Below are 25,154 nucleotides of genomic sequence, written 5' to 3'. Positions count from 1 at the left end.
GCCAAAGGTACTCAAAACCATCGACTGAGGTGTAGAAGGCTTGTAATATACAACAGGGCAGGGCATGCCTGCACTAAGGAAGTCACAGATTTTCAAAGCATTGAAATGCTTTTTGGAAAAGACCAAAATTATTTATTTCTCTGAGATTTTTTTTCAAGTGTGGGTGACACTAATCAGAGTTTTAGAAGGGTGCTAGAATTTTAGGGTTACAGGAAGGCTTTAATAAGAATACCGTTAATATGAACACAAACCATCTTTGAATTTGGATCATGGATTTAGAGCTGGGAGGCACCTAAGAGACCATCAGATACAAGCCCCTCATTTTACACATGAGGAAACTGAGGCTCAGAGGGGTTAAGTACATAGCTGAAGGACTCAGAGGCACTAAGAGACAGAGGTGGTATTTTAAACCAAGTCCTTTCACTCCAAAATCAATGTTCTTTGGACTTTTCATACAATTAGTTTGTGATAATAATTCATATTCAAATAGTAATGTAAAGGCTACACAGCACTTTTCTTGAAACAACCTTATGAGGTGCGTATTGGACATATCCCTGTTCTTTGCCCTTTCCTGATGATTCATAGTGAATGCACAAGAGAGAAATAAGAAAATTGCTGTGTGAGGTCTGAGTTGGGGCAAGTTCATTACCAAGTGGAAAAGGCTTAATGACAAAGGTGAAATATGAGTTGGGCATTGAATGAAATGTAAGAATTCAGCAAGAATGATGAAGAAGGCATTCCAAGCATAGGGAACAAAATGAACCAAATCACATAAAGAGGAAGATATTGGGGGTAAGGGTGGTGAATAGTTCTAATAGATTGGAACATTGAGCACAAGGAGGGGGAATAGTATGAGGAGTTTAGAAAGGTAGGGCAGAACTAGATTTTCTGGGGTCTTGAATGACAAATTTATGAGTTTTTATTTTAATCAACTGTCAAAAAGGGAGCCATTGAAAGTTTTTATGCAAAAGAGATGAATGACCAGATTTAAATGTAAATTTTAAGAGGGATGTTAAGAAAAGTTTGGGGAGTAGAAGATGAGAAGCTGCTATTCATGCCCCAGTAGGATATATTTGAAATCAAAATGGGAGTAAACCTGTGGAGTAAAATGAATGGGAACACTTTGTAAAAGAAATGGTGCAGAAATGGAAAACACTAACCTAAGTAGTCTCTTTTGTTATTTTTCTCTTAAATGATGTTAAATTTAGTTTTCATTGAGCTTGCAGTTGTGTCTTGAGTATGACAGCCTATCAATAATTTGTGCATGTAGATTCACTGAAATTTCAAAGGACATTATTTCTGTATTAACATACTCAAGTGGCATCTTTCCACCTTCTCATGCCCAACCTCTGACTTCCATTTGGCTGCCTTTCCAGATCAAGTTGCTTCTTAGATTTTACAGATGGAATTATGAAATATAGCTCTTTCCATATATTTTCATTTACTCTACTTGTGGTTAAGCATAAGATTTGTTTGGTTTAGGAGTAGAAGTTAACTAAATCCCATAATTTTGTTTTGTTGTGTCAAAAGATAACCATTTTTTAAAAGAGTGGGGTTGGATGTCATATACAATGTAGCTCACTTTTCTCAGGATAATTTTAATTTGTTAACTAGAAAACTGTTACTGGGAAACTGGGTTTTTTGTGTGCTCCTTAAATTCTTCTTTGAAAGGGGAAAAGGCTGCTCAAAAATGTTATGGACTGAGATGAGGGAATAAGGAAAGAGATAGGACAGGTGAGAAGTGGTTTTAAAATGTTGCTTATAGAGCAGGAAATCAAACTAGATGTTTGTATGTGACCAATTATTTGTTTAAACATTATAATCTTGTCTTGTGTTAAATCCATCTTGGGTGAATGAATGTGACCATTAGGGAGGAAGACTCTTGAATAGAGGAAATTCAATATTAACTAGAGATATTTTTAGAAACTGAGTTTCTTTTGTTTCATGTTTTGAAGGATAAATCCTTGGCCAGTGCTGGCCTTACCTGTACACAGGTATGATGTGATTTAAAGGGTGCCAGGAGGGAATTCATTTTACTAAAAAGTCTTCTTCTACTATTCTGTGACTTAACTATTAAGGAATTATTACTTTGAATTACATGCTTTGCCTTCAGAAATAAAATATTAAATACAAATATTCCTGGGAGATATAACACATTTATGTGCCAGGATAAAAATACTTTATGAGACTGCTTTTATTCCAGAAGAGAGGGTTGGGAAAATGGTGAAAAGTTGCATTTAGATGCATAGATACTTTGAGAATTAAAGACAAGTTGGAGTAAATTAGAAGGCAGGTTCCAGTTGACACCACAGTAGAGTACAAGGCATCGGAAATTGGCCCAAAAGTAAGGAGGAGATCACAGTAGGCAGGCATGATGATATGAAAGACAAGCTGGTCTAGTTTACAGTACTGCAAAAATCAATCTAACTCAGTCTTACATTCAAATCTATGCAAAAATAATAATTAGGTCTTGCTCTCGATAAGGATTTCTCCAAGTGTATAGTAGGTGTATAGAATAATTTTTAAGAGCTGCAAGTGATTCCATATATGATATATCTTTACCTTACATATATAGTTATTTTCAAGGTAAAGTTTTATGAATGTTCCCTTTAAAGTTGTTGGTTTGTTTTTTTTCATAATTTTTTAACTCCAGTCATCATCAGGAACTTTTATTTGCAAACATTTCAAGTGCTCATATGTCCATGTATTAGACATTGTCGTAGTAACTACATATATGAAGATATGTGAGACACAGTTCTTAGCTTTGAGGGGAAAATAATTATCTAGTTTGAGAGATAGGATGCATGTGAGCAAAAGGTAAATGGTGCTAACCATAGACTTTGTTTTAAGGACATGACTCTAAGGTAAGGCAAGGCAAAGCAAGTTTGGTGACTTACTTAAAGAAGACATGAGGCTATATACATTGCATCTTTTATTGAATCAAAATAATTCTGAAATTATTTTGCATCTTGGGTGAGAAGAGAATTTGCCTGGTCATGAAAAATCAAAGGGATTCAACAAACCTTAAGGCAATATAATAAACGGTTATTTGTAATTTTCTATTTGCCTGTGATCAGTCTAGGTAGGTAGGTCTATCTGATATGCTACTGACAGATGCTTCCTTCTTTGGTTGATTTCTTGGTTCTAAAAGGTTTTTTTTCTGGTTTTGTTTCATTTTATTTTAAGGTTGGGTACTTTTTCTGAGTCAATGTGGGTACAGGGTATCTTCATATGCATACATCTCTCGGTACCTTGCTATTCCTTATGTGAAAGGAGGTGGAAGTACTAGGGCCACAAACTGCTTTGAGTTGAGCCCACTTCCCTTTACCCCTAGAGACTGTGAAGCAGTTAGACCAACGTCAATCAAGGAAAAGCCACAGGCTGTACTCCCACCGTTGGAGCAGGTGCATGGGTATTCATGGCTTGTTCACATGATCAGTGCACACCTCTATGTATGAGCTAGTGGTGTTAAGTTACCTTGTCTAGACAGACCTCTGCACTAGAAACTTTCTACCTCTCTCTCTCTCTCTCTCTCTCTCTCTCTCTCACTTTGAGCAGGTTTAGATTCAGGTTCACTCTATCAGATAAGTAATCTTGAGCTGGTCTCTTTTTTCCTTTGCTTATTGTGAGCCATATTTTATGATCACCCTGAAATGGGAGCAGCTATGTTATACCTTTCAGACAGTAAACAGGAAAACACTAGCTGGTTTCCTGGGGACAAGGGGGAAAAATAAGTTTCTAGAAATTGTAAAAAGGAGAAAAAGTTTAAATTAAGACTAAAGAAGGAATGAAAAAGAAGAAAATGGGAGTACTTGAGTAAATTAAGGTAAAGAAGGAACTGACACTGCAGAGAAAGACCCTCTCCCTCTATCCCAACAAAAAGTTTTGATTGTAGCTAACAAGTTGTGTTGGACTGGTTTTTTTTTTGTGGAATTTAGGGGGTTTCTCTTAAATCTCCAAGTAATTTGGGCTTTTAAAATATAAGGTACCAACCAATAGTAAGGTGTTAATTTATATGTTGACTTTTGATAAAAATGTTATTGGTACATATCCAAAATTTTTTCAGAACGTCAAAAGATTTGCATGAATGTAGAGGATAACTAGGGTTGTACAGTGGTTAGAATACCAGGCTTAAAGTCAGGAAAACTCTTCTTTCTGATTTGAATTCTGGACTTAGACAACTACTAGCTGTGTGACCTCAGGCAAGTCACTTAACCCTGTTTGCCTCAATTCTCAATTCCCCCCCCCACCCCCAAATGAACTGGAGAAGAAAAAGACAAACCATTTCAAGAAAACCTCAAATGGGGCCATGAAGAGTCAGGCATGACTGAAAGGAATAAACAAAATTGGTGTAGGAGACCATACGGTATAGCAAAAAAAGAGCACTGAATTTTGGAAACATCTAGGAACTTAGGTAAATTACATCTCATTTTCCTCAAAGGTAAACTGAGGGGGCTAACTAGCAGCCTTTTCTTTATGGTCCCTTCTAACTCTAAATCCTATGAACCTGTGATTTTTGTTTTTTTGTGGGCAGAATTCGACAATTTTGACCTCTTCAATTTGATATGTTATTCCTCTGTGTTAGCTATGCCTCTTGGAAAGCACTGAGTCAGGATTTACTGGAGTGATCACATTTGCTTATCACAAAATAAATCACTATATGCCATGGGGAGTGGAATTTTCTAGATTAAAATAGATGTATTTATTTCAAAAATAATATTTTAAAAATCCCATTAAAGAAAAAATCCCCCAGGTAACTGTATATCTTGCCTACCTCTAGTTCTGGCTGTATGGTTATATGCTCTTTTAAGCAAAATGTCCAAGAAATTCATTTGAAAGCAAGCAAAATACAAACAGTAAAATTTATTTTTCTAAGTTTGAGAATTTTGAGGCAGGAGTAACATTTGTCAGTGGGTGGGAAAACTTGACCTTCATCTGTTGAATGAAACCATTCATTCCTTTGTTCAGCAAACATTAATGAAGCATTGCAACCAAGAGATAGAGATGAAATAAAATATAATCTTTGCCCTCATTTTTATGCAAAAAGGGAAATGACACATATACACTAATTATAATTCAAATTAGGATATTACAAGTCATACAGGGTTCTAGGTGTAAGAAAAATCATTTTTGACTAGAGGAATCAGGGAAGGCTTCATAGAGGAGGGAGCCTCCAGAGCTGGCTCTTGCAGCATGGGCAGTATTTTCTTTTCTTTCTTTTTTTAAATTTTATGTTTACCTTTAGTTTACAACATTCATTTCTATAAGATTTTGAGTTACAAATTTTCTCCCCATCTTTCCCCTACCCACCATCCCAGAACAGTGATCCCATTGAATACCTCCTCCCCCAATCTGCTCTCTCTTATATCCTCCCCCATTACCCCTCCAACTTTCCAGTAGGGCAAGATGGATCTCCATACCCCAGTACCTGATATCTTATTTCCCAGGGCATGCAATTTTTTTTAAACATTTGATTTTAAAACTTTGAATTCCAGATTCTTTCCCTTCTTCCCTCATCACTCACCCTTACTGGGAAGATAAGCAATTCAATATAGGCTGTACATGTGTAGTTACACAAAACATTTCCATAGTGGATATATTATAAAAGATTGACTATATTTCCCTCCATCCTATCCTGCCTCCACCCATTCTACTTTCTACTTTAACCCTGTCCCTTTTCAAAAGTGTATGCTTCGAACTACCCTCCCCCCTCCATCTGCCCTCCCTTCAATGATCCCTCCTCTTATCCCTTTCCCCCCTACTTTCCTGTAGGGTAAGATACCCAAATTAGTGTGTATGTTATTCCCTCCTCAAGTCAAATTCAATGAGTAAGGTTGATCCATTCCCTTTTGCCTTCCTGTTCTTCCCCTCCATTGTAACAGTTTTTCCTTGCCTCTTTTTAATGAGATAATTTATTCTATTCTGTCTTTCCCTATCTCTTCTCATTATGTACCTCCCTAACCTCTTAATTTTATTTTTTAAATGTCATCCTTTCCTATCCAACTGATCCTGTGCCCTCTGTCTATGTACACATATGTACATATACTCACATATGTATTCATATACACATATATCCTCCTCTATAGACATATATGTATTTATACACACACATACACACACACATATATATATATATATTTATATTCCCTTCAACTATCCTCATATTGAGAAAAGTTTCATAATTTACAATTATTGTTTTTACATGTAGGAATACAAATAGTTCAACTTTAAGTTCCTTATGATTTCTTTTCCTTGTTTATTTCTCATGCTTCTCTTACTTCTTGTATCTGAATGTCAAATTTTCTATGCAACTCTGTTCTTTTCATCAAGAATGCTTGAAAGTCCTCTATTTCATTGAATGACCATATTTTCTCCTGGCACATGATACTCAATTTTGCTCAGTAGGTGATTCTGGGTTTTAATCCTAGATCCTTTGACCTCCAGAATATCATATTCCAAGCCCTTTTATCCCTTAATGTAGAAGCTGCTAGATCTTGTGTTATCCTGATTGGGTATCCACAATATTCAAATTGTTACTTCTTGGCTGCTTGTAATATTTTTTCCTTGATCTGGGAACTTCAGAACCTGGCTATAATATTCCTAGAAGTTTTCTTTTTGGGATCTTTTTCAAGAGGTGATTGGTGGATTCTTTCAACCTCTATTTGAAATTTTCCTTGAGAATTTCTTGAAGGATGATATCTAGGTTACTTTTTTGATCATGGCTTTCAGGTAGTCCAATAATTTTTAAATTATTTCTCCTGGATCTATTTTCCTGGTCAGTGGTTTTCCCAACGAAATATTTCACATTGCCTTCTATTTTTTCATTTGTTTGGATCTGTTTAATAGTGTCTTGATTTTTCATAAAGTCACTAGCTTCCATTTGCTCCAATCTAATTCTGAAGGAATGATTCTCTTCAGTGAGCTTTTGAGATTCTTTTTCCATCTGGCAAATTCAGCTTTTTAAGGCATTCTTCTCCTCATTGGCTTTTTGGGTCTCTTTTGCTATTTGAGTTAGTCAAATATTTTTAAAGTGTTATTTTCTTCAGTCAGGTTGTTGACTCTCTGTAGCAGCAAGCACCCCAAGTGTCCTCAGGGTTTGCTGCCAACACAGATTCTTAGATCTTCTTTGATAAAGGAAAGCAACTCAAAATGGGTTAACAAGCTTGCTTTAATCAGTCAAACATGTATCATTTACCTAGTTGAGGGGGAAAAGGTCAGCACCCCAAACTTCAGAATACACAGACAGAATTATCAAGTCAGAGAAACAGATCAAGTAGGCAGATTTCCAAACTGTCCAACCATTACATCCATACCAAATCAACATCTGGGTTTCAACATCTGGGTTTTTCAAAGCCGAGGGGGGGGGGGCTGTCAACAACGGCTTCCCAGAATCCAGATCAAATCACAGAACATTTCTCAAAGGGAGCCCCAAAACAAAGCTACACATCAGGGCTTATATAGCCTCCTCCTGGCTCAGAGAATGTAACAACCTTATTGACTCACTGGCCAATCAAGAAGTATCTACTGAAAAACAAGCCTCCTACTCCAGGCTCCAGGTGCACTTTAGCCTAGGGGCAGGGAAGATCTTAAAAATTTACATTCCCATTACACTCTCTTTTCATAATTTTCTTGCATCATTCTCATTTCTCTTCCCAATTTTTCCTCTACGTCTCTTAACTTCGTTTTCAAAATCCTTCTTGAGCTCCTCTATGGCCTGTAATTAGTTCATATTTTTCTTGGAAGCTTTTGGTGCAGGAGTTCTTACTTTGTTGTCTTCCTCCCATTCTTTGCTTTGATCTTTTTTGTCCCCAAAAAGAAATCTAAGGTTTTACTGCTGTGCTTGCTTTGCTTCCTTTCATGGGAAGTATTTTCAACAAGTTGGGTCAGTAAGAGTCCTTTTCTCATGTGGCCTATATGGAGTAATGGCAGGATATGGTGGAGTAAATGGGAGAATGGGGGGAAAGGGAGTAAATGGAAGCAACTCCCTCTCCTAATAAGTTGTATAATTATTGTGCAAGTTTCTTCATCTTTCTGACTTTGTTTCCCGTAGGGATAATAACATCATAGGTCTGTTATGAGGCTGAGACAAGGCAAATCAATGTCAGAATAATGGCACTATCAGAAAGCTTTGGGTTTTAACTGAGTTCACACAGAGAATAGATAGCTGACCTGGGATTGAAACTCACTCCTTGTGACTCCAGATCCAAAATTCTTTCTGTTGAGATTTTTTGGAGGCAAATTGGGCAATGATTTTTTAAAAATCCACAAACATTTGTCATGTCTTTCAATTTTACCTGTTTTTAAACAAACATTCCTTTAGATTGCTTCCTTGTTTAGTCACCAACCACTAATTGAATTCTTACTATTTGTGGAAATTTTCCCTCACTTAGTTTCCATATAGTATATATTTACAGGAATCTATATATAATTGGCACATATGTAGATTTTTTTCATCATTAAATTTGCTACTTAGCTATCTTTGTTGCATGTTAAAGACCCAAAGAAGGCAAAATGTGAACTCCCAACCCAACAGAAATAAAAAAAACACTGCAGCAGACTTGCAAAAGTCTTGTGCATTGCATCTTACCATACTTTTCTGAGCCTCTCAAAGCTGTTTCTTTAAGACAGAACAAAATAAGAAAAACTAGCTAACATATTAAAGTGCATTTGTTTTCTCAAAATCACCTATTTGCAGGATTTCTGAGTTTGAGGGGACTTCTGGGGCCATCTGATCCAACCCATATCTAAGTAAGAATACCCTTTACTCAATTAGTGGTTTTCTGCAAACAAGTTGTTTTTGAACACTGAAATCTTTATCCTTAGATCTAATAATAATGTGTTTATATCAGTCAAAGATCAAAGGTTCTCAGCCTTTTAACCTTGATTACCACCAGTGTGACTGAAGAGTAAATGTGTGTGCAGATTTTTCATCCCAGTGTCCCAGGGACACTAGGTGCTATCACCTTCTGGCAGGTCTTATCAAACCAGCAATTCAATGATGATGATTTTGGTGATGATTTATTCAGTTGTTTCAGTCATGCCTGACTCTTTGTGACCCCATTTGGGTTTTTTTTTGGCAAAGATACTGGAGTGGTTTGCCATTTCCTTCTCCAGCTCATTTTGCATATGAGGAAACTGAAGCAAACAGGATTAAGTGACTTTCCCAGGGTCTCACAGCTAATAAGTATCTGAGATAAGATTTGAATTCATGAAGATGAATCTTCCTGACTCCGGACCTGGCACTTTATCCACTGTACCACTTAGCTGCCTATAGTGATGATAGCCAGCATTTATATAGTGCCTATTATTGCTTTACAAATATTACCATGTTTGATCTTTTTAACAACCCCATTAAATGTAGGCTATATACTCAGTAATATACTGTTTCTAGGGTGTTAGGACCAGCCTAGATTGGTCTGAAGAGTCCCATTACCAGGTTGGTTTTAAGGTAGAGTGTTTTTCTGCCATTTTCTCTTCAAAAGCTACTGTGTGACCTTGGGCAAGTTATTTAACCTCTGCTCGACTCCGTTTCCCCATATGTAAAATGGAGATAATAAAAGTGTCCACCTCCCAGGGTTACTGTGAGGATCAAAAGAGATAATATGTGTAAAGCATGTTGCACACCTTAAAGTTCTATATAAATCCTATAGTTGTTTATTATTATATATTTATATTATTAAGATATATATTATAATTATAACATAATTATAATATTGACTATAATTAATATATTTATTTATATTATAGATTTATACATTATAATATAATATAATACATTATATTATTATTTATTCTATATTTTACAATATAATAATATTAATTATCATTATTCCTAACTAATAGGCTTGTGATTTGTGTTGTTTAAAAGAGAACCCATACCAAGAATCTCTGATGTATTGAAGAAGTAAGACTTCTAAAAATGTGATGGGAATTTTGTGAAGGCCAAATGAGGAAATAATTGATTCTTCATGGTGAAAATTTGTCCATAGTTGACAAAAAGTATCACTGTTTATTCGACAGCTTTGTGAATATAGACTAAGAATGGCTTCACGTTCTTAATATTGTTACTGCTGATAGAGAAGTAATTTTGGTGGAAAGAATAATGCACAATTCTGATAACTTCATAATAGTGGCTCTAGGGGCCAAACTGTTCCTAGATCCTATAATCTACAATAGTTACATTACTTGATGAGGTTAAACGCTGGTTCTCTTTTACCTCCTTTTTCCATGGTGTATCAACTGGACATGTTTATCTACCCCATCAGAACAGGAGAGGTTACTCCAGCAGCCAGTGAAACCAAAGGCCAAATCATTTGGAAGTGTTAATGGCATTAAGAGAAACTTGAAAGAACAACATGTTTTCTTTTTCTTAATCCTTTCTTAAAAAATGCTGACAGATTTTACCTGCTTTCTTCATGAGTTCCTGGCTTTGAAATCAAATGTGGTTTTAATACACAGCAGGTGTCATTAGGGTGCTTAGATCAGTTGCTGAAGGAAAGCTGAGATGGGGGTGAGAGGGGATTAGTTTGATGACTTCATGTCATGACACATCTGTGAATACTGGAATATAGAAGGAGATGGATATTCAGGTTGAGATCAAGAGCATCTGAATGCGGGAGGCCTGGAGTTTAGGTTAAAGATGACTATCCATCGAGAAGTTCAGATGCTCTCCTTCCAAAAGGTGTCAGCCTCATGAGGGCAGTCTGTTTCTATTTGTCAAGGTCTGGTTCTTCCCAGAGCAGTAATAATTTCAGAAGCATAGATTCTCATGTAATATCTTAACACTTCTTTTTCTGATAGTGGTGCAAAATTGGAAGTGAACTGAACTTCTCAAGGCATCAAAATGAAAAGCTTTGTAAGGTGTTCAATTATTTTTTTTAAATAGCAAGGATCAAGAGTGGTGAGGTGGTGTAGTGAATAGAGCACCGGCCCTGGAGTCAGGAGGACCTGAGTTCAAATTTGGCCTTAGATACTTAATACTTACTAGCCGTGTGACCTTGAACAAGTCACTTAACTGCAATTGTCTCTCCAAAAAAAAAAGCAAAAAAAATAACAAGGATCCTGAAAAATGAGGGTTTTTCCTCAGGATGAAATTCATATAAATTTTCAATTCTTTGTCATATAATTCAATTTTAAATATTATACATATAATACATCTACCTATATGTGTTTCTGTATGTATATATCAATACACAGACACATATGTGAGATTTACATGTGTGTTACATATGCATATGTGTATATAATATACTATATTGTGCATGTTGTATATACATGCACGTATATAGTATGTGTATCACGTGTGTCTTGTATATAGTATGGAAATGTCACTGTATGTATACAAATATGTCTCATATGTGCTCTGTATATATATCTCATTATAATATGTATATATAATACGTCTCTGTATATGTGTCTATATGTGTGTGCATGTCTTTATGTGTGGGTATATATAAATCTACCTGTCTATATCTATATTTCAATCTCTGTATCTTGTCTGTCTATCTGACTCTACTCTTTGTGGGGTACCATACTACTCCTTGGTGATCCAAAGACAAAATAAAACAGTTCTTACTGGAACTTACATTGTCCTGTGAGTATATAATATATGCATACTTAAATATACAGTAGCATCATGTAGGCTGAAGAGGGAGAGGGTATTGATAACACCTGAGCTGTGGATCTAAGAGGAAGAGGGAGTATATTCCAGAAACTGAGACCCATTTGTTCAGACAGACATTGAAGGGGCGGCTGTTGGGGTGGGGGGAAGAGGGAAGGAGGGAGTGTGGATAGAGCATCACAAATAGGAAGCAGCCAGTGGGCCAGTTTGAAAAGAACAAAAAGCACACGAAGGGGAATACTATGAAATGACTGGGAAGGTAGGTGTGAGCCAGATTGGGGAGGGCTTTAAATTCAAGGCTCAAGATTTTGTATTTTATTTGAGAGGTAATACGTCGCCATTGTTATTTTTTGTTGAGGAGGGGGGGGGGGGGCAGGGGAGAGGGTGGTTACATAGTTTTTACGAATCTGTCAATTGTGTGGAATGTGTGTTGAAGAAGGAAGGAAGGGAATGGGGGTGAGGAGACCAAATAGACATTAGAACTTTGTCTTGTGCTTTTGTTCCCTTCTTTTTTCACAGGTAAGTACTTTTTGAATTTAGGGTTTTTTTTTTTCCTTTTGTATATAAAAGAGGAAATTAAAACTTCTTTACACTGATTTAATTTAAAAGGACCAAATTTAAACCTGGTCAGTTTTTCATGAAATAATGATGAGCAGGGCAGCTAAGTGGTGTGGTTGATAGAGCACTGGGCTGGGAATCAAGAAGACATCTTCCTGAGTTCAGATCTGACCCTCAGATATTTATTAGCTGTGTGACTTTGGGCAAGTCACTTAACCCTGTTTTCCTCAGTTCCTCATCTGTAAAATGAGCTGGAGAAGGAAATGGCAAACTACTCCAGTATCTTTGCCAAGAAAACCCCCAATGGGTCATGAAGAGTTAGACACAACTGAAGTGACTGAACGAAATAATGAGTCAAGGATCTTTCTGGGTTGCCTTCGTGATTGCTGTTGCTTTCCTGGGACCCTGTGAGAAAAATCATTCCCCTCTCTCAGCCAGGCAAAACAAGGACACTGCCATTTACCAGCTGCTTAAGGAGAGTTTGAGTTTTAATGAGAAAATAAAAGGGAAGTGTCTAGCCTATTCAAGAGATCTACACAAAATAGTGTAATCAATAAGACAGTGGATTGCTTTTTTTTTTTTAAGTGTCTGTGTATTAGCATAGTATAGTGTTGAGTAATGTGTATCTTTAGGCAGTCTGATCTAATCCTCCTTATTGGATCACTTCTACTTTACACTCTCCCAGGGAACAATATATTAAATACAGTATTTTGAATTATCTGTTGAATCCTACTGTCTGGTTTTGGCAAGTCTCAAGGAAAATAAGAATATTCCTTAGAATTGTTTGGAACTTTCCCAGGGAGGCCTGCTTCATTACTGTGGGAAACACTGGTTTAAAAGATAACACTCACAGAATTCCTAGTTCAGAGACACTGAGAGAAAAAGACTTTACACTCTGAAAGTTTGGAGACACAGAAGTCAGACATAGATGATTTTGCCTATCACAGGGGCTGGAGAAGTCCAAATTGTGTGCTGCCCTTTCCATATGTTGGTATAAGTCATTTCCTTTTAAACTACTCCCTATTTATCAGGCCCTCATCCTGTTTTCTTAACATGCTGAACTTGGAGCAGCTGATGTAGTCACGAAATGTGAAAAGAGAGAAAATGTGGATGGTAGTAAATGGAGAGGATTTGGAGTGGCTGTGATGTCTGCAAAATGTAGCTCATCCTGGTCCTGCCCTGGTCCTGCGGTAGAGAAAGGCTAGACTAAGCTTCGAAACATCAGGCTATTTTAAACATAAGAATAACAATAGCTTGCATTTATAAGGTCTTAAGATTTCTAAAGCACTTCTTGTGTGACCTCATTCACAAGACCCTGTGAGGATTGTAGTCATTACTGAAGCTATTTCACAATTGAGGCTGGTAAAATAATTCAGTCAGTCAATAAGCATTTATTAAGTACCTACTATATGCTAGCACTGTGCTAAGCACTCTAGACACAAAGAAAAGTAAAAGAGTTTAAATGATTTGCTCAGGGTCAGTAAGCAAGATTCAATCTCAGGTTTTCCTTTTCCAAAACTATCCAATGTATCACATAACTGCCTATCAGACTTTAGAGAACTTCTGCTTTGAGATAAAAGAATAAATCAAATGTAAAACTTAAGGGATGAGTAGCAACACAAATGAAAAATAAGATTTGGAGAAGGCCCTTTGAACACTTGTGTACTGTAATAAAGATAATAAAGTTTACCAGACTACTCTCAAGACTCAGATAACATTCAGCTGTCATCTTGTGTCTTAAGAATGTCACAGATGGGTTTTTGGCACCTATAAAATGTATAAAATATAATACTGTCACTATTCATCTTGATACTAAAATGGAACTGAATCTTCAAGGGTTAAAATGTACCACTGTTACATCTTATCAGATGACTTTTCCTCAAATTTAAGTTCTTCCAAAACAGCATTGTTATCCTTAGATATGTAAAAAACGAAACTTATAGAGTATGTTTTATTCAATTCCAGTCGTTAATCATACAACTCAAGTGAAGTATATTGAGTGAGTGGATATTGGCAGATAGTATCAGTGAAAGTGATAAGAATTCTGTGTATTAAATAGTCTATTGTGGTCTAGGGTACCATTTTTTCAGAGCCATAACTTCTGTCCAAGGGAAGGGAAGGGAAGAGAAGGGAAGGGAAGGGAAGAAAAGAAAAGGAAGGAAAAAAAGGGAAGGGGAAGGGAGGGCAACAGGAGAGGATGGGAGGGGAGGGAAGGAAAAGGGGAAGGCAGAGGAGGGGAAGGGAAGGGACAGGAAGGAAGGGAAGAGAAAGGGGTGGAGGAAGGGAAGAAAGGAAAGAAGGAAAGACAGAAGAAAGGAAGAATTTATTAAGTACTTACTATGTGTCTAGCACTAAGCTATTTGCTAGACATGCAAATATAAGCAAAACAAAAGACAGTCCCTGAAGGAGCTCACATCCTAATGGGGGAAAACAATAGACAAAAAGCAGCTAAAAGTGGTTTCCGGGAGGAAGAAATGAAGGTACTCCTCCCAACCTGGGGTATGGTTTTGAAATCCAGAAAGTCAGGAATAGGGTTAGGAGGAGAACAAAGGTAGGCCAACTTGGGTCATTCCACAAAATAGAAGCTCCTTGAGGTACTTTTCAATGGGAGAAGTGGGATGAGCCTTAAGAAGGGAGATTTTAGAGTGAATAGGCCAAAGGGGTAGTAGGTTATTCTAGGGCAAGGAGGCTCCAGGCATGAGAAGTTCTAGAATGAGCCAGGAATAGAGAAGGCATGATTTTGAAATCCAGAAAGTCAGGAACAGGGCCAGGAGTAGAATCACTCAATGAATTTCTCCATTGTCCTTGTCTTATACATGAACAAATTTTGATTAAAAAAAAGTTTCTTGGAATCATTTATTAGATCCAGAACACATTGTAGGACTGAGAGTCCTTAATTCATTTAAATTCAATTGCTGAATATTTATGCTAGGACTTATATATCAACATCTGCTCACATTTCATGTCATGCCATCATTATGGGGTAGAGATGGAGATGGGGTGTAGAGCTGGAGGGAGAAAGGAATGGGAATCTGATATTTGAGCCTGAATTATGGTAAGATGTTATTTTCTTGGTCAGATTTGATAGCTTTCAGGAATAAATTAGAGCTCTTATTTGAATAAGCAATCTTCAGCCCAGCATGTTGCCTTGAAAAGAATTTGGTTTAGATCTCAACTCTTCCACTATACCTGTGTAGTTTTGGGCAAATCATCTAAACTCTTTGGACCTCAATGTCCTTGTTTGTAAAATGAAGAAGTTGAGTTCAGTAGCTCTAAATCAATCTTCCTTTGTAAAATTCAGGTCTTGTCGAGTGAATTGAATTGCAACAAAAATCCCTCAGTTCTTACCAAAGTAATTGACTAGTCTGTGAACTGAAGCCTGAAGATCTCTGTCACCATGTTTAAATGGATAAGTACAGCTAGTCTTTCCTGCAGATATTATTCTTGGCATGCATTTTTGTATTTAAGTCACTGTTCAAGTATCTGGTAAACAGTAAACAGTCCCCTGATGTCGCTAACCATTTCTGCCTTCAAACCTCATCTTCTCTCAGCAGCATGTCTTCTCCCTTGATGGAAGCTCAGTGCTCATGACAGGGATAATGGGCAAGAGAAGGAATGCTAGAAAAGAATGTGAATGTCAGAGGCAATCAGGTCCCTGTGCCATATTACCCTTTCCCATTTCTGACCTTCAGCTTCTCTCTTCAATAACACATATTTGAAATGTTTCTTGAGAGAGCAACATTTATGCAGACATTCATTTTATATTCTTTATGCTGAGAAGAGAGAACCTTATTTATATTAAAATGGAAAATTCTATCCCAAAGCCCACAAGGGAAGAAAACTGGCATTTCTTTCAGGAATGGATTCCTAGTGAAACAGGTTAGAGTTAGTTGTATGTAACACCATAGCACTCTGGGTCTCCCTTCTCAGAATTAGGTGTGTGTGTGTGTGTGTGTGTGTGTGTGTGTGTGTGTGTGTGAGTGTGTGTGAGAGAGACAGAGAGACAGAGAGAGAGCTTCCCTGTCTCATCAAACTTCTTAGACAGTAGTCCCCTAAGGATAGAGATTATGTCTTTCTTTGCTACAGATAGCACCTGGTGAGCCCTTAGAGGACCACATTCTTGCAATGCTGAAATGATTCTTCATGCACTTCAGGGGCCGTATTAACTTGTCCAGACTTTACAGAAGTGCTGTTAAGAATGATCAGCATTACTTCCAATTTAACAGATAAAGGATTGAGACCCAGCTGAGTGCCTGGGTGGTGTTAGCAGTGGTGAAAAGACTCAATATTTAAGGTGATAGGGTATCCCAGCATGTCCTTTGCCATTTTCTAGAAGCATATCCTATTTCCTTATGTATTAGCTCTTATTGAATTGGATGTTTGTTGTGGCATGCAGGCAAATAGCAATTAATATTCCCAACTTGATGCAAAATGACTCTGAACAAGACAGGTATAGGAGACTGAGTCATCATTTTGCTGACAGTCATACCCAAAGTAAATATAAACATGGTCAATGTAGCACGATCACTGTATTATCAGGAAAAAAATGGGTAGGGGCAAAATATTATTTAATTTTGTTATTTGTAAGACTATATCTTCCTGTCTCAGCCACTCAGAAAGTACAGGGGTTACTCAAGGACCTGGTTCTATTTTGATCAGTGCAGGAGATTTGACCTGTTGTGTTTCTTCTTTCCTTGGCTGGCTTATCCCTCCAGGAGGCAACCTGGTGACCCTCCCATTCCTGGGAAATTCCCCATATTAATCAGAAAATTCATCAGCTTAGCCTGCTGAATCAGAGAACTCCAGAACTCAAGACATCCCTCAGCTTTGGCCTCTCTGGTAGCTGGAATTATAGGCATGATCCACAATGCACAGCAGAGAGACAAAATAGCTTATTTCTTAGTGGAATTTTCACCTCTAAGTCACAAAGCATGGACAATACTGTACTAATAGGATGGAAATACTGGGATGGTACTAGTTGCATATGAAAGGGGGGGATGAGAGGGAGAGAAAGTGAGAGGATCTAGGGACTTGGTTGAAATATTTTCCTTTTAATTTCAAGTCACCTGAAGCCTTTAAGAAGCAGAAAAGCAACCTGATCCCCAGATGGTTTCCGTTCTTTCAGTGTAAGAGGCATCTACTTTTAGCCCTGGCTTCTACTTGCCTCTTTGTGAGTCTGAGAACACTTCCTGTCTGCTTGGAGATAGGAAATGTAACCAAAGCAGACCTAGCAAGAGGGGCCGTTCTCATGTTTTGCCTTCCATTTTGGCAAACTGAGTAATCTGTTAGAGGGAATCCCCTTTTATAGGACATTATATTTCTCTGTGCCATGAATGTAAGAATCAGAGGACAAGCAAAAAACAAACAAACAAACAAAACCAAAAACAACTTTAAGGCTGCCCAAAAGAGTGGCTGCTTATTTTTAATTATTTTATTTTTTTACTTTGTAGAGAGCCTTGTTATATACAATTCTGCCTCCTAGCCCTTTTCTTCCATTGTTATTTGTAATTCTGCTTATCATATCATTTCTTATGAGGAACAGTTCTGTATTGTCAATTCATTTGGTTTTTGCCCCTGAAAGAAGTTTTTGTAGTCTACAGCATCATCAGAAGGGCACATATTCCATCAATCCAGAAACTTGAATATGCAGCTGTTTTCATGTGCTGATGCTTTCATCACCAAAATCTCATCTGAAAACCTCTTTACTCTTTTGCTGAAGCCAACTAATTCCCTGTCTCCCTCTGCTATTATTATTCAATATTTTAATTGAAGCATTTAACTTTGTGATGTGCTCTGGGAATTTGTGAGAAAACAATGTAAAGAATAAAGTTGAGTTGTCAGGCAGTCCTCCAAAGCTCCATCTTCTTCCTCCTTCTCCTTTTTATTTTTGGACCCGATTCCATTGTCTTTTCAATTTTATATGTTAAGGAAAATTAAAGTAACTTTCCTTTATGAAAAAATAAAAGAAGGGAGAATTGTTTTCTTTGAACTTACAATGGGGAGACCCTTTGCTTTCCCCCCAAATATACTGGATCAAAACCATCCCAGAAACAGTAATCTATAATGACAATGCCCCTAGGTTGGTTATGACCTTTTTGAATTTGTGAATTGGTGAAGTAGGAGGGAATCGAGGTTTAATGAGGCAGCAGTTTAATGTGTAGCCTGGGCTTCTCTAGCATGCCGGGTTTGTCTAACATGGAAACTGCTATGTCCCCTACCAAGTGGGTGGGAGAAGACTCTCTTGATTGGCTGCCTATAGCCTAACCGGTCTCTTCACCTATTCTTTTTTTAGTGACTCCTGTTAGCAGCTCTGCTGCCAGTGTAGATGCCCGGAACTGAATCAGTAAGAGGGGAAGAAGTTGTCTTCCCCTGCTGCCTTTCCTTTATACACTCTTCAGAAAGGGGCCTTGGGTCGTTTGTTCTCCTCAGTTTCAGGTGTCAGAGGTGATCCCCACAGGACCAGGAGTTTAAGCCATGGCAATGTTGGAGTCAGGATTGTAGGAGGAATGGTACAGCCAAGTCTGCCTGTCATGGAAACCCTTCTAAGCTTGAGCCTGGGGAAGGGGGTGGACCCGTATCTGTAGGAACCAAGCTAGGCTATGAACCTAATTCCCCTTCCCTGAATATGAGCTTCTTATAAATTTAAAGCACAGACTTTTTTACCCTACATAATTGTAGGTGATTTTGTTTTATAAAAGGCAAGAATCTATGTATCCTTAAATGAAAAAAGAATATGAACATTTCTGCCAGATAGTAGCAGTCTAATGATTCCAAATTTATCACAGTAAACTCAATACTAGTACTTTTATAGGATTCAATCTACAGAAGACACCAGCATACCAATCCTGTGCCGAATTCAATAAAACCAAAAGCATCGGTACTTAACAGTCAGGAAAAGTTCACAGAATTATACCCATGAAACTGACTTGTGAGGGAACACTCTTGGAGGGGGGTTAGAGGGAACAATTCTGTATTTAGAGCCTAAAATAATCAATTTATTTCTAGGATTTCACAGTCTAGGGTATCTGAAAAATCAAAAGTCCTGGGTAGAGAGTCTCTCTAGGGATTCCCACAAAAGCAAAGGGCCCAGTTCTATCCCAGACAAGGCTCCACATGTAACAAAAGACCTTTTACAAAGAGATGTTTAGGGGAACAGCTAGTACTGGCCCTTGGAGTCACAAAGTCCTGAGTTCAAATGTGGTCTCAGACAATTGACACTTGGTAACTGTGTGACCATGGGCAAGTCACTTAACCCCACTTACTTCAAATTGTATATTAATAAATGTATAAACCAATATATAAACATAATCCCCCCTGTATGACCCCGCCTGCAATCTTGGCTCCAAGGTCACCATGGCTCAAATGTCCAGTATGTGGAGATCAACTCTGGTTCCTGAAACTGAGGATGAATAACACAGAACAGAAACAAACACCCCAAGGCTCATTTCTCTGATCCGGGAGGCAAAGAAGAAGAGTGTGGAAGAACTTTCCTTCTAATGTTCATGCTGGGCCCATCAGATAGTATTATCTGAAAAGAACATGACCAAAATAATGGCAGAAAAGAGCCACCGAGGTCTCTGTAGTTTTAAAGACGTAGAAAATCAAAAGAGGTTATCCCCACACATGCGGTAGAGAGGATAGAGCAAGCTCCGTGTTACACAAACTAAGCATGTTCTGGACATGCCATGAAACCCAGATTACATGTGGAAAGAATACTGGACTGGCAACCCAAAGTTCTGAGTTCGAGCTGTCATTCCTTGTGACTATGTGTTCATCTTTTAATCGCTTTGTCTCATCTATAAAATAAGGACAGTTGTGTCTCATTCTTATTTCATGGAGTCCCTGCAACTGAGTAATCTTAAAATGGATATAAAAATGCTTTCAACTTTTATGAAGAAAGGTGCTTTATAAATCGAGGTGACAGAAATGGCAAGTGGACAACCTTTACAGAAGAGAAAGAGCAGACTTGAAAAAAAAAACAATGGGGCTACTTGTCATTTTAGTAGACGAGAAAAACTGAGTGTTCAAAAACTCTGTTCATTTTCTATGGAAGCTAGCATTTGGAAAAAAGATGCATATGCAGCAAGTTATTGCATCAGCCATTATTCCTCTTAACCACATGTGTGGAGCACATCTGGAACACAGCAGTCTAAAGATGAGGTCAAATCAACATGAGCTTTCCTTCAGGGTCCAGGTCTATATACAAGTGTCATAATTCTTTTCCTATCTTTCCTCTCTGTCTCTATGTTTTTATATTTTAATTTTTTCAATTAATAAGCATTATTTTTTTCTCCTTTTCAGCCCCTTACTCACCCATGGGAGGGTGGGTGGGAAATCTTCTAACAATTATGAATAATCAAATTAAACAAATTCTCTAACTGACCATGTCCAAAAATATATGTTCCATTCTACATCTTGAATCCATCTCCTTTCTCTTGGGAAGTGATATTGTCCTCTGAATTGTGATCAGTCATGCACTGACCAGGGTTTTTAGGTCTTTCAAAGTTGTTTGTCTTTTCAATGTTGTTGCTATTGGATAAATTTTTCTCCTGGTACAGCTCACTTCATTTTCTTTAGTTCACACCAGCCCTCTCAGGTTTCTCTGAAACTATCCTTTTCATCTTTTCATACAAGAAAATAGTATCCCAGTCCATAGCTATTCCCCTTTTAATGTTTGTGTATTTTTAAGAAAGCTTCCTAAAAGTCATAGCAACCTAAAAGGGAATATTCTTCCTCAGCAAGTAGCAAGTTTTCCTAACTTGAAGTTTTCAAGGAACTAGATGACTTGTTGACCACTTATGGGGTATATTTTAGACAGGAATCATATTCAGTACAAATTGGTCTAGATAGCTTCTGAGACCCTTTCCAATTTTGAGATTTTTTTGGTATAAAACATATCAAAATACCTCAGGTAAATCTTTCTCAGTCCAGTAACCTTACTGTTACTCCTCAGATGACTGTATATATCCCATAGCATGAACTTTCTTGTACTGTATTTGACATATTTATTTATTCATTCATTCATTTTTGTGATTTAATATTAGTATACAAATCCATTTTTAATATGCCAGGCAAGTGATTAGAAATACAGTAAAACTTATTTATTTACTTACTTTGTCATGAATTCAATCTTACTGTGTGTATGTGTGTGTGTATACCCATACATACCCACACGAGTACATGCTAAGTCATGTTCTTTGTGTACCTGAACAGTGGTGCCAAAAACCCATAACAGAAGTGCCCCCCTTGTCTCCTGTCAGTATCTAACAGAGCTATTCCATACTGCCCCAACCATTTTACTCTTAAACTATTATAGATTCCTAGTGCTCTAAGAGGTCTAGCTGGCCAAAGTTCTTCAGTTGCTGAGATTACTGATTTTAATTGGCATCTTGGTCAATCTATATTTATTCAGTTCCTGCTCTATATTCCCAGAATATACAAGGAATTGTTAGGCAAGTAAAGCAAAGAAGATAAACCACAGTCTGTGGTTTTGACACATGAAATAATTGGGGAATTAAGTGGCAGTAAGGGAACACATCATGAAGGAGATGAGACTTGAGTTGGACCTTCAATGTTTAGTAGGATTTTTATAGATAGAGTTAATTGGGGATGCCATTTCAGGATGGATAAAGCTTCATGAGTACAAAAAAATGTACAGGTATATATTATTGAAGGCACAAAAGAATAAAAAGGATTTCATTACAGGGAACATCAAGGATATTAGCCATGGTGGAGCAAAGGGCACATGTTGGAGAATAGTGAGAAATGAGCTTGATTTATAGAGTTGTGATGGGGCTAGGATATGGAAGGTCTTGAAACCTATGCAGAAATATCTCACAGTTTCTGCAATTATTTTAACTGCTAAATAGTTTGTGTTTCTTCTGTATATATTTTTGTGCATTTCTATGAAGTAGAACAACTACTGAATTTTATCGTAGTAGTGTTAGCCATGATTTCTTGGTCTATTATACTTCTGAATACGTGCTATAAGTTATTTCTTTGAATCATCTTATATTTTTAATGTACTGTATTCACTTACTTTTATTTATCAACTTACCTTTGAAGTAGCTGGTAGTATATATTAACAATGTTGTTGTGCCTTTGGGGCTAGCCTGACTGCCAAACCACAAAATAGCCAATCCAGTCATTTTTGGTCTTCATGATTTATACTGATTCCTGCTGTAGATCAGTTATATGAAGATCACTCTCATGACTGAAAATTATTAGATCACCTTTGCTATGATTCACTTATTTAAACTTGTTTACATTGTCAAAGATAATGTTTTCTAAATCACACTTCCAGTGCTTATTATTAAGGACATGTGACACTGGGGAAAAAAGTAGGCTGATCATTTGGCAAGAATTAGAGAGATAAGATAAACAGCTCAAGTGCCATGTTGATATTCTTAACATACTAAAATGCATCTAACCTGAGCACTCCTGGGTGAAGGTGGTCCTTCTTTATTCCTATTCCTAACAGTCCTCCATCCAGACCAGTGGTGTCAAACTCAGATAGGAATAAGGCCATTGAATCTTAAATAAGAATCTGTGGGGGCCCATATGTTGACCTAGAAAACCACATGCTAGCATTATCTATGTTCTATTGTATTTTTACTTGCTTTTTAAAATATTTCCCAATTATATTTTAACCTGGTTTGGGCAGCTCCCAAGTGTTTCAGGTAACAATGTAGCCTTGGAGGCATATGTTTGATGTTTCTGATCTAGACCATTCCTTTGACTTTATCATAGTCAACTTTGTTATCTACTTGTCTACATTTGTCTCTTGGAAAGATGTGAATGAGAATTATAATAGATGTGAAGGCTTAGAGGGGCTATAATATCTTTGAAGGGAGGTCTAGGGAGTGCACACACATAATACAATCCCAATTCTATCCAAATATAAAGGCACAAGTCTGAATCTTTTGATTTCTCTGCATTATATATTGGGTATTTTGGATACATAATAATATGGATAAATAACACAGATATCCCATTAAAATTTTTCATATAAAGAATGAAGGGGAATCATTACAATTTTCTCTATCTTCAGTCATTTAAGATCAGTTGCTATTTAAAACGCTTCTTGATTATTGTGAAAATTGGGTGGCCTATAGGTCTAGCTAGTTCTCTGATGTCAATCTTTGTTACTGTTGATCACCTGTCCTTCTGCAGTAATTATCTTTCTGAGTTGATGGTTCATACTAGAATAGTTATAGAAAAATAAAAGTTAAGAATAAGAATACATTATTACTTTTCTCTGTTTCATTTCTCTCATAGCATTTTCTTCAAACCTTTCCTATAGAACTTAATCACATTCTGCCTTGTATTATAAGGAATTAAGGGCCACTATTTTTTTAAGAGAAGAAGAGAGAGAAAGGGTAACTCTTAAAGTTTAATTTGCAGATTTGCCTTAATGAGCCAACAGGGCTGTTCCTGGGTCCATATTGAAATATATTCACTTATTCATGGTGCAGCTGCCTCTCATTCACAAACACACATATGCACACAAATACACACATATATACATACATTATATGTGTATATATATATATATATATATGTACACATCTATGTTTTCTCATTTTGCAAAACAAATAGCAGGAACTTGAAGAACAGGTATGTAAGGGGTTTGGTAAGAGATATAAACTGTTCTTTGGATGTTTTGCCTTGAACCCATGGGCATAAGTGAAGTTATTTCAACACAGAACAAAAAATGACTGGATTACCTGGCTCCAGTAGATGAATTTTACTTATTTTGTTAGGAACTGGGCCTCCTGATCATCTTTCACCCTCTAAGGGAGAGTACTAGAGCCCTTTTCCCAAATCCCCTTTAAGTCTTGTCTTCCTCCATTAAAATCTGAGGGCATAGACTATCTTGCTAACTTGTATCTGTATTTCATAGTTGTTGTCCATCCTTTGTTTTCTTGTTTGTTTGTTTTGCTTTTTGGAGGGAAATTGGGGTTAAGTGACTTGCCCAAAGTCACACAGCTAGTTTTTGTGTTAAGTGTCTGAGGCTGGATGTGAACCCAGGTCCTCCTGACTCCAGGGCCGGTGCTCTATTCACTGTGCCACCTAGCCGCCCCTCCATCCTTTGTTTTCAAAGAAGACCTGACAGCATCATGGGGTGGTGTCTTGACTCACATGTGAATTGGATTTAAGGGAGTCAGAGTTGTACAGAGTCATCAATCTCACTCTCTCTTCTAGAGTCATCAAAGTCCAAATGGCAAGACAAAAGTCAGGATGACTGGTGATGGCCCAGGATGCAGAGGATGACCTTGGTGTCTTCCATGTCTGACCAAGCTCTATGAACTCTATAGTACCTGCTTCAGCCTCCTTTATGGCTTTTGGAACAAATTGATCTCATCCACCCATTCCTCTAGGGGAAGTCTTCTCATGCTTGAGGTAAATATCGCCTAACTCACCAAAGGCTTTGAGGCCTGTCTGTTACTCTCCACCTACATTAACCTGTTTGCCCAGCCCAGACAGTTTTACTAGTTTGTGGCCACTAAGCATGAGAGTTGGGTGAAGGTGGACACCAAATGTGAATGAATAGCTCTGAAAAGGCTCAACAGCCCTCATACCAGAAGTCCTAGTCCTCCATGAACACTCCATACACCCCAAGTTGATGTGTCAGATGTCTCTTTCTCTCTCTGTCTCTCTTTATCTATCATTTCTCTAACTGACAGTAAGGAGAGAAAGAGAAAATTGGGTCATTCCCTCAAGGAACTTATATTCCACAGGGGGAGACGTGTACATATATAAGTAATATAGTATATACACATACACACACATATTTTTTAAATTCAAGATAATCTTGGAGGGGTAATCAAGAGGATCTCATGTTTAAGATGATACTTAAATTGAGCTTTGAAGGAAACTAAGTATTCTAAGAGATAGAGAAGAGGAAGAGGTGTATTGCAAGCATAGGGTACAGTTTGGACAAAGTTAAGGAAAAAGAGAATGAAGGTCATGTGTG

At 37.4% G+C, this 25,154-nt stretch overlaps 1 long non-coding RNA gene across 13 annotated transcripts in view; it reads left to right on the top strand.

Moving 5' to 3' along the window:
* Nucleotides 1-25,154, top strand: part of LOC138166558 (uncharacterized) — a 552,457-nt gene that overhangs the window by 447,953 nt on the left and 79,350 nt on the right. For 12 of the 13 annotated variants that reach the window (XR_011169622.1, XR_011169629.1, XR_011169625.1 and 9 more), the window contains one exon: nucleotides 24,383-24,580. The exons of the other annotated variant lie outside the window; for it this stretch is intronic. This is a non-coding gene — a long non-coding RNA (uncharacterized lncRNA). The remainder of the gene's footprint in view (nucleotides 1-24,382; nucleotides 24,581-25,154) is intronic. 13 annotated transcript variants of the gene reach the window in all.

This window comes from Petaurus breviceps, unplaced genomic scaffold, assembly GCF_028583685.1.
Source record: "Petaurus breviceps papuanus isolate PSGF00001 unplaced genomic scaffold, PetGlider_PUasm1.0 224, whole genome shotgun sequence".
NCBI classification, from domain to species: domain Eukaryota; kingdom Metazoa; phylum Chordata; class Mammalia; order Diprotodontia; family Petauridae; genus Petaurus; species Petaurus breviceps.
The sequence above is the reverse complement of the archived record's forward strand: the minus strand, read 5'-3'. Positions and strand labels throughout refer to the sequence as shown.